A 12,362-nucleotide genomic window follows, 5' to 3' on the forward strand; every position below is an offset into this window, starting at 1 on the left:
GTTCCATGACATCCAGAACTACATAGTGAGACCTTTTCTCAAGAAAGAAAAGACGTCACAGACAAACTACATGAAGTAGCTTGAACTGAAATGTGCAGTTTCCAGAATGGCCACGTGAGGGAAGTAGTGAGCAACCTGCGGGCCGACTCTGGCTCAGCCTTGTCACCTGCTGAGGACCCAGATGGCAGAGCTGGGGTTTCCGGGGCTTCCCGGTCCTAGAACAGGTGGGCACTGGCCGGGATGCCTTAGGAATAGTCTCCGCAATGTGCTTGGTCTGGACTCTCACAGGCCCTCCTTGTGTATTCCCCCTAGACTTGGGAGGGGAGATGACGGGCCAGAGGGGCAGAATGGAGGGCGTTTATTCCCTTCAATTTGTGACTTGTCTTTCAAATTTGATATTGAGGTCGTTTCTTTGGTAGACAAGAAAGTCGAATGTCTCAGTGTTTCCCACTATGGTTTCTCAGCTTAAAAAAAGGTTTTGGTCTCCCGATGAGAATCATACCCATGTTTTGCTTCCGGTATATCATATGCTGTTATTATTTAAATGTGTTACCTGGAGTTTATTTCCCTTCTTCTGTAAGGCGTGGCTTTCTTCCCTTTCTCCACTTGACGAATGACCTATTTTTTTCTTTCCTATTTCTCCATCTTTGCTTTCTTGAGACAGGTCCTACTGTATAGATCAGGCTACCCTCTAATTCCTGACCCTTCCCTCTCAGCCTTCCAAGTGCTGAGATTACAGGCACGACCCTTCATGCCCAGTCCCCTCCCTCCGCTGATTCATCTGAAGCACCATCTTCATCTTCCCCGAATTCCCCAGTGTGGCTGAGCCTGTTTCTTTCATTTGGTTATTGTACAAATGCATGGGGTAGAGTCATAATTCAATACATGTAAACAGTGAGCGGTGATCAGATTAGGGTAGTTAACATTTCCCTCTCCATTAAACATTGAACACATTTTGTTAGCACACACTAATTCTATTTGTTTATGTAGGACAGTGTGCTAGGTCAGCACCTGTGTACGCTATGTACCGAGCCAGGGCAATTAGCATCTCCATTTCTCTTGTGTTACTTTGTGTTTGGAGACCTCAAGTTTCTTCCATCCAGAGGCCCATGAAATACTTAATTTCTGTGTGACTACAGTCATCAGTGGGTCTATTTCTGTATTCCATTTTGTTTCAAGGGTCTGTCTAGTCCTGCTTCGAGATGCCATACTGCGTTATCCACACAGACTTTATAATATGTTTTTAAATATAATTTAATTTTAACTTCGAAATTCTGCCTGCTGAATTCTTCCATTTGCACTTGAGAGCCAGCTCACCTCAGTCTTCTGGAAGCATATACGTAGTTTCGAGGGACCTGAAATTATATACATAAAATGTATGTTTGTGTATTTCTTCAGAAAGGAAGCCCAAGGTTTCCAACAATAAGCAAAGAAACCATGCTGCCCAAGGCGTGCCTGACTTACGGGTCCCTGTGACAGGAGAGAGGCAGCCTGGCTCCCCTCAGGCATTCTAACCCTCAGAGCTCTGAGTTCTCCGTCTTTTACCTCCAACATTGTTCCAGATAACTTCCCGGCCCTCACAGCGCCTACTTTAATCTAATTCTCCTGCCTGCTCCGGAACAAGCAGCCTTCCACACAGGCTCTAGTTCTAGGTCTGGATTAGACGGTAAGAACATTATCATTAATAAACGTATAGAATCCTGAGTCTCAGCTGACAACCTGAGGGACCCAGCCTTCCACATTGCCAGGCCTCAGTTTAGCATGTGGAGAAGGTATAGAATAGGAGGAGGGAAGCCCTTTAATTGGGGTCATTTCCCTAGTGCGTTCCACCTTCCCGCTCCTCATTTAGATTTTGCAAAATTAAGAACTCTCCAGCAATAGCCAGGCCTGGTGGTGCACGCCTTTAATACCAATACTTGGGAGAAAAAGGCAGGCAGATCTCTGAGCCTGAGGCCAGCCTGGTCTACAGAGTTTATTCCAGGATAGCCAGGGCTACACAGAAAAACAAACAAACAAACAAACAAACAAACAAAACTTCCAGTCTGAGAGCAGAGCTGACCAGCCCTAAGCTCACTTAAACATAGCTAAGTTAGGACCAGGCAGGACCCTAGGAGAGGAATCCTCAAGTCCTAAGCTGTGAAGCCTTTTTACATTTTCTCTAATTTTTCTTTAAATGGTTGTTTGTTTAATATATGAGTGCTCTATCTGCATGTACACCTGCACATCAGAAGAGGGCATCAGATCCCATTACAGATGGTTGTGAGCCACCATGTGGTTGCTGGGATTTGAACTCAGGACTTCTGGAAGAGCAGCCGGTGCTCTTAACCACTGAGCCATCTCTCCATCACCCTAAACTGCTGGGTCTTAAAATAGCACATCCATTTGAAGTTCATTCAGGCAGATGTCAAGCCTTGTGCAATGGTTCTTCTTGGTTGTCAACTTGACGACCTCAGGAGTTAGCTGAAACCCCCCAGTGTATACCAATGAAGGATTTTCCCCTTCATTAAATCATTTAACCTGGATCATTTGAGGTTGAAAGATCCACTGTTGACGGTAGCAAAGGAAGCTTGCTCTCTTTGTCTACTTGGCCTCCCCCTCACTAGCAACCCCATCCCTTCACTGACATTCGAACCCACTTCTTTGGCATTCTAGCATATATTAAAGACCAGCTGAGACATCTGGCCTTGTGAAATGAATGTCTACTGGATTCTTGGACTTCCCATTGTTGGACAGCCATTGTTGGACAAGCCAGAACACAGCCTGTAAGCCATTTTAATAAATGCCCCCCCGCCGTGTGTGTATGTGTGTGTGTGTGTGTGTGTGTATTCCTTCTCTAAATTCTGTCCCTCTAGAGAACTTTGACTAATACAGGGTTCTCACTTGCAGTCCTATTGACACTGAGCTCGAACACTCTTTGGTATCAGAATTGGCCAGTATGGTTCGAGGGTTTTTTTCTTACTGGAAACCCCTCATGATTGTGGAAACTAAAAATAATTCCACATATTGTGAAAAGTCCCTTTAGGACAAAACCATACCAAATTGAAAGGCACTGCCACAGGTGGGGAGGGAGTTAAAACTGGTCCCAGGCTTGATACTCCAGCCCCTTCCTTACCCCAAGTCTGAAAGGCATATTGGAAAGTCCTTTTAAAAAGGACTTACTTTTACTTTGTGTTTGTCTGTGTATGTGCACACATGCGCTGGAGCCTGCAGATGCCACAAGAGGGCATCAGAGTCCTTGGAGCTGAAGTCCCAGTTTGTCTGACTCGGGTATTGGGAACTGAACTCCGATCCCCTTCAAAAGCAGCGCTCTTTTGTAACTGCTGATCTCCCCTCACCCCTGAAAATCTTTTACAGCAGGCACTTGAGCAAGTGTCATTTCTCTTCTCAAAGTTGCCCCTCTTTTTGTCGTCTTTAAAATGGACTCTATGTTTGGAAATCGTTTAGCCTTACTGCTCACCATCTGACTGTCCTGGATCTGGTTCACAAAATATGGGGGCACTAGGTGCCCCCAAAGACAAGGAAAGATGAGAAGAAACAGATTGTGTAGAGGAGTGGACAGGCAGGCGACAGGAGGAGCATCTTAGTAACTTGAGCGGCCTCCAACCCTAGTTTCTTAGAGGTTCACTTCTTCCAGGCCTACTCCTCAAGGATACACCTATTAGATTCAGATTCCAGAGGCCCCGCCCACCTGGCCCCGCCCTATCCATTAATCCCTCCCACCAACCCTAGGCCCCGCCCCTGGCAGGGCCCGCTTCCTCCCGCCAGTCGTGGCTCCGGCTTTGCACCCGGCGGCGACTGAGAACTGTGTGGCGACTGCGGAGCCAGCAGCGCAGGCGGGCGGAGCGGAGCTGTCCGGCCCGGTGGCGGGCGATGCCCCCGTGAGTCTCTGTCGCTGCCCCTCCCCGCCCCGCGTCCCTACCCCTTCGGAGTCCGCGCCCGTCCGGGGCCGGGCCGCGCCTACCGCTGGGTCCGCGGGGCGGGGTCCCGGGGCAGCACCTGCCTTGCCTTGCGGCGCCACTCTGCCAGCGGAACCCCGCTCCAGGCGTGGACCCCGGCCCCACCTCGGGGTAAGTCAGCAGGCCTTGTGCGCCTGCGAGTGGGCGTGGGGAGGGGGCTGCGGCCAGGGGACCACGCCGGGAAGGGGGGTTCCGGCCGGCCGCCGAGAGCTACGTAGGGATGTATGCCATATTTGGGGGGCTGGGGGCCCGCGATGCGCACAGCCTGGGATGACTGTGGGGCGGGGGCTAAGCCTGGGGAAACCTGGAAAATGGGGTAGGAACCCCACAATCTGGAGTACTTTGCTGACGCTCAGGGCTCACCTGGGGCCCTGATCAGCATTGCTTCGCATGGCATTTTTGCAAAGTGCTTAGAATTCCTCCTGGAAAAGGTAGCCTGCCTTTCTCCCTCCTGCCTGTACCCTGGTTGGGAAGCGGCCACTTTTTCCTTCCAACGTGACACCATTGTACCAGAGAAACACTCCCCTTCTTAGTAAAAAGGAGAGAGGTGGTGCTCACGCAGCCTCAGGGTAGGAAGAGGGGGCTTCTGGGAAGCTGGGAAAAAGTGGCCAGGGGCACGATGGGTCACCCAGGGCTTCAGGGAAGCTTGGCAAGACCCTTCATGGGCTATTTTAGCATCGTGTTCGTTTGGAAGGATCGGTCCCCTTTGGTTGGCTTCCTGGCTGCCTGGATCGCAGGCCCCTATTACCTCTGTACAACCCAACCTCAAGGAGTGGGTTTCCTCTCCTAGTGTCTCAGAAGCTAATGAATGGTCAGTCCTTAGCTCTTGTGGTCCCTGGCTAAGGTGGGAAATGCTGTATCTAAGCCAGAATAACAAGGAGCCATCAGGAGCCCTCAGGGCTTGGGCCCGGGGGGATGGTTATGTCCAACCCTGTCTCTGAGGGTGATATCTACAAGAGAAAAAGAAGGCAGCTGCTTTTCCTATTGCCCTATTCTCTGCTGGTGATGACTTCTCACTGGGCTTTGGGGCCTGAATGGTGGAAAGAGGGTCTTTCACCAAGGGATTGACAAACCATTTCCACAGTTGCTGCCAGCCACCAATTAGTCCATAATCACAGTCACGCAGCTAGCTGTCAACTGTCCCTGTCAGCAAGTGAAGAGGGTGGCCCAATGGGACACTTTCTGGGTAGGGGCCTGCTGGGGAGGGGTCCGTGCAGTTTGTGCCTAAACCCGGTATTCAGGGACTTCCTTGGGTTCTGCAGCCATCTGGCTGTTTACAAGGGGTAAAGCCCCAGAGCTGATTAAACTTGTCTTCAAACCCTGGCTCTGCTACTTTCTGGCTATGTGATACCAAAGGAATCACTTGCTTTCTCTGAACCTCTTTCAGCAAAACAGTCCTACGTTTTAGGAGGAATGAATACCATGGTAGGTTTGAGCAGCTTATCCCTTAGCCCTCAGGAGCTCAGCGGGTAACTGCTGAACTGTAAGCAACCCTGTGCCAAGCACTTGCTGGGGCAGGCATGCTGGAGCCAGGAGCTGAGGACTCAGCAGGGACCTCAGTCCTTTCCTCCAGGGGATGTGGTCGGTGTAGGTGTTGCTGTCTTAACTGTTCTCTCTCTCTCCTGGCCACTCCTAGTCTCTGGACATTGATTGGGTTTTACTCTTTGGAGCCCAGGCTTGAAGCTGCTGGCTGGCTGGCTGGTCTTCTCACCCTGAGCAGTTTCTGAGCGATGTAGTTGGGGGCGGGGCTGACAGGGGTCTGGGTGCTGTCTGTCCATAGCTGGAGTAGTAGCTGGCCCTTTAAGGAGTGAAGAAAAACAATTATCTGGCCTAAGCCTTGCATCAGCTGGAGCCTGGAGGGTCTCAGGGGAGGGGGAGGAAGGCTGGTGGCTGATTTCATTAGTGCCATGTGAGAACTCTCACCTGAGTCTGCCCCACTCCCCAGCTGAAGCCTTTTACCCTCAGGCTCTAGCCACCTCAGGGCTCTCTGACCTTAGGAGCCCTGCTTTAGAAGGTTTTTCTGTGTCCCCCCACTCTCCTCAGGAGCCCAGGCACGGGGAGTGTAGGGAAGAGCCTCTCACACTGTCTTTTTTACTGACTTTGGCAATGGCTCCTGCCGCTAGCATTCTGCTGACTTGGGGTGCAGAGTACATCTCCTACAGCAACATTTTGCCGCCGATAGATAACGGGGGTACCTCCACCATTTGTGTTTGCCTGACCTGGGTTGGGGGGTGTTTCTTTCACAGTAGGTACAGATGACTTGGCCACCGGCCTCCCTTCACGATGGGGCTGTGGGCACAGGGATGTCTGTTACGGGACAGGAGCTCTGCGGGTGAGATGGATTGGTTTTGAGTAGTGAGTCATAGGGTGTTGGGGTCAGTGGCAAAGAGAAGACAAGGGACGTGGGCACTGGACCGAGTATGGTTCATGTCCTCCACTTGTCATTACTGCAGGTCTCCGTCTCAACTCCCTTGTTTCAGATGGCTCCAGAAAGCAAGAGTTGTTGCTGGGCTTGGTGGTACATGACTGTATTCCTTGTGGTCAGTGAGGCAGAGACAGTAGGGTTGTTGTTACAGGACTCCTCTACACTAGCAAATTCCAGGCCAGACAGGGCTACAGAAGGAGACCTTGTTTGCACCCTGACTGACCCAGCTACCTAGAAGGCGCAGTTGGATTAAGTGTGATGTCAGAGTATGCAGCTGGGGGTGGAACCTTCTCTGTTGAGTCTCATCCCTTGCAAGTTTGGGATCCTTCACACTTAGTCCCCGCTGATGGCAAGTGGCTAACCTGAGTGATATAACAAGTTGGGGGCCAGCCTGGGCTACATGAGACCTTGTCTCAAACACAAAACAACAAACAACCCAGGATACCTTTAAAGGTCACTGCACAAGAAACAAGAAAGGGAGGCGGAGGAGGAGTGAGCACCCTTGCCTCCGCTGTTGGACAACACATCAGTCTGCCCAACGCCATTGGTACAATGAGCTCTAGGGTCTCGGCAGCGTCTTGCTCTATGGAACACACTCTAGCAGGGTCATGGTCTAGAGCAGGCGGTTACACGGGTGATATGTGTGGAAAGCCAGGCTTCATAGACCTATCACAGCAGGTTGCTCCCCTACTTTGGGGGTTCTAGAAGGGCTTCCAGAGAGGCTGACCTCTTAGCTGAGAATGGAGGATGCCAAGGAGGCAAAGTAGTCAGGGTGAGAGAGGCAACAGTGTTCACAGCTCCCGGTGGTGTGGGAAGAGCCTGGTAGTGTATCAAGATGTCACAGACAGCCAAGCTTCACCACCCTGGATTAGCAGGATAGGAGAAAGGTGAGGATTATCCTGAGGCCGGTGGCAACCCCTAAAGGGTTTTAAGGATTGGAGACAGGGTCAGACTTGCAGAGAGTGCATGTTCCAAAACCTGTGGGCACAAGTGAGCCTCCTCATGAGCGACCTTTTGCCCTCTCTTAGCCCTTCCCTTGAGTAGCAGCAGAGAGGTGCTCAGGGAGCCCTTGTTTATGTGGTTCTTCCCAGGAGGGAGACAGTTCTAGTCTCTCCAGATCCCTCTCTGTAGGCTGAGCCACATCTCAGCCTTGTTGACCCAAGCTCAGTCCTGGGGGCCAGGTTTTCCTCCAGGGAGTCAGGGCAAGGTGTAGAGCTTTGAAAACTGTCTGCTCTGTCTCAGAGTCCTAACTCAGCAGTCCATGAACAGAGCAAGATCCTATCTAAACTTTAATGTCATCAACTATAAAACGGGAAGAGGAAAGTGAAAATCTTGCTGGAAATTGTAAGGCCTGCGTCAGACCTCACACCAGAGCTAGCGTGGGAGGAATCCTGTGCTTAGTAGGACCTCATATTTTAAATTTTCTGCTTCCACTGTCTGGAAAAAGTGGTTTAGAACAAGGGGCCTGGGTTATTATCTAGCACCAGGCTTTTTATATTACCTAGCTTACAATTCAGGCAGGATGCAGACTTCATCAAAGATGGGGAGCGGGGTAACTATCTGTCTGAAAGCAGAAGCGGTATTAGTGTCAGTAAGGCTTACGTGGTGTTTGCCCAATGGTTCCTCTGCTAAGTACTTTATACACTCATTTTCACCAATGAGGAAAAAATAATCTTACTCTCCGTGATATAGGTGAGGGAACTGAGGTTCTTTGACCACAGCCCCAGTTTATCAAGAGAAAGACCTGAGATTCAAGGACAGGATGTCTGGTAGCAAGACAGCAGGCCTGGGCTGGGAAGTTTCCACCTAGGTAAAGAGCTGTCTGAGCTGAGCCTGGAAGAACTTGGCATTCATTCGTTCATTCATTCATTCATTCATTCATTCAACTCGATTCATAGAATCTTACTGTGTAGTCCTGGCTTGCTTGGCTGCTACTTTCAACTTACGGCAATTCTCCTGTCTCAGTTCCTTGGGCGCTAGAATTATAGACATGCACTGTCATGCTTGGAAGGGAGAACTTGGCTTTGCCCAGAGGGATGAAGGGATACAAAGGGAAGCTTTCATTTGGACATTTTCTAAGGCCAGGGTATGCTCCTTGGCTGGGAGAGGGAGCTTCAAGGCCAGGTGCCTTTGGGGTCTGAAAGCTTTTGGCTTTATGATTCTGACAGTCCAAGCCCAGAATCGCCGGCCTCTCTGTCCCTAGGTCCTGCTGTTGCCATGGCACCTGAGTTACACTGGTCCCTCTTCTCACTACACTGTCCCCTTGCTTGTCTTCCCCAGGTCATCTCACTTACTGTTCTGAATTTAGTTATCTTTTTGAGTTCAGTACCTGGTCTTACTGCTCCCCAGACACCACCTTAGGATCAAACCCAGGTCCCCAGCTCCACCCACCTGCACCTGCTCTGCTTCCAGGGTCCCTGGCTTGTCTCTGTCTCCGTCACCATCACCCACCCACTTGCTCAAGCTGGAAGCTGGAAATTCTCCTGGACACCTCCCTGTCTTCGCCCCCACAGCCAAGCCTAACAAGCCATGCTCTCCAGCGTCCCTCTCTCAGGTCATGTCTGCAGCCCCTCTTCCTGCTCACACCGCCTTCCAGAAGACCGCTTTCTGTCACCTAGACACTGAGGACAGCCTCCTACCTGGATTCCTTACACTCTCATGACTGCCCCACTTGCTGTCATAGATGTAGCCAGCACGATCTTCTAAAGATAAATGTTTGATTGTGTCATTTCCCTGCTTAAAACTTCCAGGACTTCTCAGAATAAAATCCAGATTTACTGACGCAGTCTCCAAGGCCCTGTGTAATCTGGTTCGTACCTCTCTTTTTTACACCATCTTCCCCCATCCTCTGTTACCCTCCACTGCAGGATGTTCACACATACTGTCCCTGATGCACACCCTGTCCCTGGGCCCTGCCGACTCTTCCCAAGTGTCACCACAGCAGAGAAGTCTAAAAGCTAAACAGGCCATATCCATAGGACCACCTCCTCCTCCTTCTCCTCTTTCTCCTCCTGTGTGTGTGTGTCTCTCTGTGTGTGGTATGCTTCGTGCACATGAGTGCAAGTACATATATCCGTGATATGGTCTCTCACTGAACTGGAAGCAAGATCCTCCAATTTCTGTCCCACCGACCACACACACACACACACACACACACACACACACACACACACACACACAGCCTTACCTGACTTTTTATGTAGGTGCTGGGATTCGAACTCAAGTCTTTGTGCTTGCACAACAAGCCCTTAGAGATTAAGCCCCAGACTTGGGATCTTGAACTTCTTCAGAACGCCTGGCACTCTTTACTTGCTTCCCATCCTCTCTGCTCACCTGAGCATTCAGTGGGTCTGGAACCTGTGCTACCTAGCCCTGGCACATAGTAGGGACACAGCGAGTTGGCTGGTGCATGAAGAACAAGTACCTCTTCCTGCAGCATCCTCAGTGGCCTCTCTGCCAGCAAGCCTTCCTTTTCAATTTTTTTCTCCACGCATCCCCAGAGTGATCTTTCCAAAACATAGAACTGACCCTCTGACCCCCTGCTACTTAAAATACTTCAATAGCTCCCCATAGCCGACAGGAAAAAGCCTCAGCTTCTTAGCATGGCGTTCAAAGCTCTTTATGATCTGTACCCGACTCCCTAACAACCCCCACCTCTCCTGCTTCCGCAGCAAGCTTTGAACACCTGGCTGTTTTGTGCCTCTGTGTACCTATGCTTGCTGTTCTCTCTGCTTGTGATGGCTCGCCCACCCCTCCTCTTGGCTAGAACTGTTTGCCTGCTGATATGGTTAGCCTACCCTGCCAACACCATATAAGTGTCTGCCTTCCAATAGGCCTGAAGCTTGGGTGCAAAGCACGTTGTTTTAGGGTGCTTATCCTTCTATCTCCAGTACCTTCTCTTCTGTTTTAATTAGGAAAAAGCAGGAAAACCAGCTTCAATGATAAAGGCTTGTTACAAGGAATGGAGTATGGGGGTGTGGACGGATGGATGAACAGACAACACTGGTCTAAGGAGGTGGAACCTGGAAGGCCAGGAGAATTTGAATCTTCATTCTCTGCATCCTGCTGTCTGCCTTTGCCTGTCTGTCCTCTCTGACTGGATTCGTTATCATGACCCTGGATTCTGGCCATACTCAGAATTAGCACCTCGGGCTTGGCAGATATAAGTCCAAATTCCCAGGAGAAGATCTGATTGGCTCTGAGGGACTTAGGTGCTACTCTGAACCACCCAGCTTTAATCTGCTGGGAGGGATCACAAGGTCAGATGTGAAGGAGGCTCCTGGAACCTTCCTCTGGTGTGTGCGTGGGTCACTATTAGCCAGGCAAGTGCTTTAGAAAATATCTGCTATGTATTTAAGGTGACAGGTGGAGCAGGCCGTGGGCAGAGTGCCAGCCTTCCATGCGCCTAGAGAAAGAGGGTCTGGAATTGTGACTTAAAGGAAGCTCATTCCAGGGTAATAGTGGTTAGGGCGGGCACCAAAAGGACCTGCCACATGTGGTTCAGGGCCAAGCACAGACAGAAGATACGGGATAACGGATTTCTCCACTTTGGAATGGGGCAAAGTAAGGCCTGAGCACTCAGATTTCATCATAGTCTCCCTCCAAAGCTGGGGATTAACGCCAGGGCCTTGTACACACTAAACAAGTCATCTACCAAGCTACACCCTTAGTATTTGAACTTTTTGAGACCCCATCTCACCATTTAGCCCAAGTTGGCTTCAACTTCACATTACTCCTGCCTCAGCTTCCCAAGTGATAGGACAACTCACACTCTTCCTTTAAGACTGAATTCACCAGTGGTAGCACATACCTTTAATCCCAGCACTCAGGAGGCAGAAGAAAGCAGCAAATCTCTGAGTTCGAGGCCAGCATTGTCCACAGAATGAGTTCCAGGACAGCCAGGGGTACACAGAGTAACCCTGTCCAAAATGATGAAGAAGAAGATGATGATGATGATAAATGTATTATTATGTACATTACATATAATATAATAATAAAAATAAAATGATACTAATAGCCATTTCCTTCCCTCTGTAAAGAACCATCTGGTGCCTGTCTCACCAGCCAGCCATTCTTGACCCGTGTTGATGCTGCTGTCCGTGCATTTGACACTTACTCTATACCAGGCATCATCCACACGGTTCCATTATCTTTTAAAAATACAGCCGTGCTGTTATTTCACCCATTTTGAAGGCAGGGAAGTTGAAGCTTGGAGAGGTAGCGTTGACAGCGTAGAAACGTTCAGCTATATAACTCCAGGGCAAAACTCCTGCTCTTAGCTACTCGCCCTCCTGCCTGTTTGCTCCTCCGGGTTCTGAGGGCCTTAAAAGCATATGCCAGAAACCTTCCTTCTGCCTTTCCCACTGCCCAAGCCAGGATCACCCAGAGTGAGGGTGATGTCATCTGTGTGGGAGTCAAATCTCCAACTAGTGGGTCTGCCTTGAGGAGCTGCATGGCTGTGGGCAAGTCTCTTAGGCTGTCTGGGCCTCCTCGCATCTGAAAGATGCGGATTAAAATCCCTGCTGTGAGTTTCATATCAAATAGAGGACTATAGTGACAAGTTATAAATAGGAAAAAATAACCCTGAGCAACCTCTCTTATTTATTTATGAGCGTGTGTGTGTATGTCTGTGTGTGTCTGTACATGGGTGTACACCGTGACACACATGTGGAGGTCAAAGGACAGTGTGTGGAAGTTCTCTCTGCCTTCCACCATGTGGGTGTTAGGGATAAAACTTAGGTGTCAGGCCTGGTGGGAAGCACCTTTACCTGCTGAGCCATCTCATCGGCCCCTAAGCGGAGCAGTTGTATAAAATGGTTATTCCAGAACGGGTGGCGGCAACATGGTGCCAGCCGGCTGCTGTGCTCAGCTCCTTTGAGAAGAAGGCAAGGTGGCTGGGCTTCCCATCTGATAGAGTGGCACCCTCATTGGGACCCAGGATGGTATGCCGGGGCTCCCAGCTCTGCTATGGTATAACCTCA

The 12,362-nt window shown here is 50.2% G+C and overlaps 1 protein-coding gene across 2 annotated transcripts in view; it reads left to right on the top strand.

Annotated features, from left to right (window-relative positions):
- The first annotated feature begins 3,781 nt into the window (after positions 1-3,781).
- Rims3 (regulating synaptic membrane exocytosis 3) overlaps positions 3,782-12,362 on the top strand; it is a 39,826-nt gene continuing 31,245 nt past the window's right edge. Inside the window, 1 exon segment of one of the 2 annotated variants that reach the window (NM_022931.3) lies at positions 3,782-4,067. The gene's annotated coding sequence lies outside the window, so the exon portion shown is untranslated. 2 annotated transcript variants of the gene reach the window in all.

Source organism: Rattus norvegicus, chromosome 5, assembly GCF_021556685.1.
Source record: "Rattus norvegicus strain SHRSP/BbbUtx chromosome 5, alternate assembly SHRSP_T2T, whole genome shotgun sequence".
NCBI classification, from domain to species: Eukaryota; Metazoa; Chordata; class Mammalia; order Rodentia; family Muridae; genus Rattus; species Rattus norvegicus.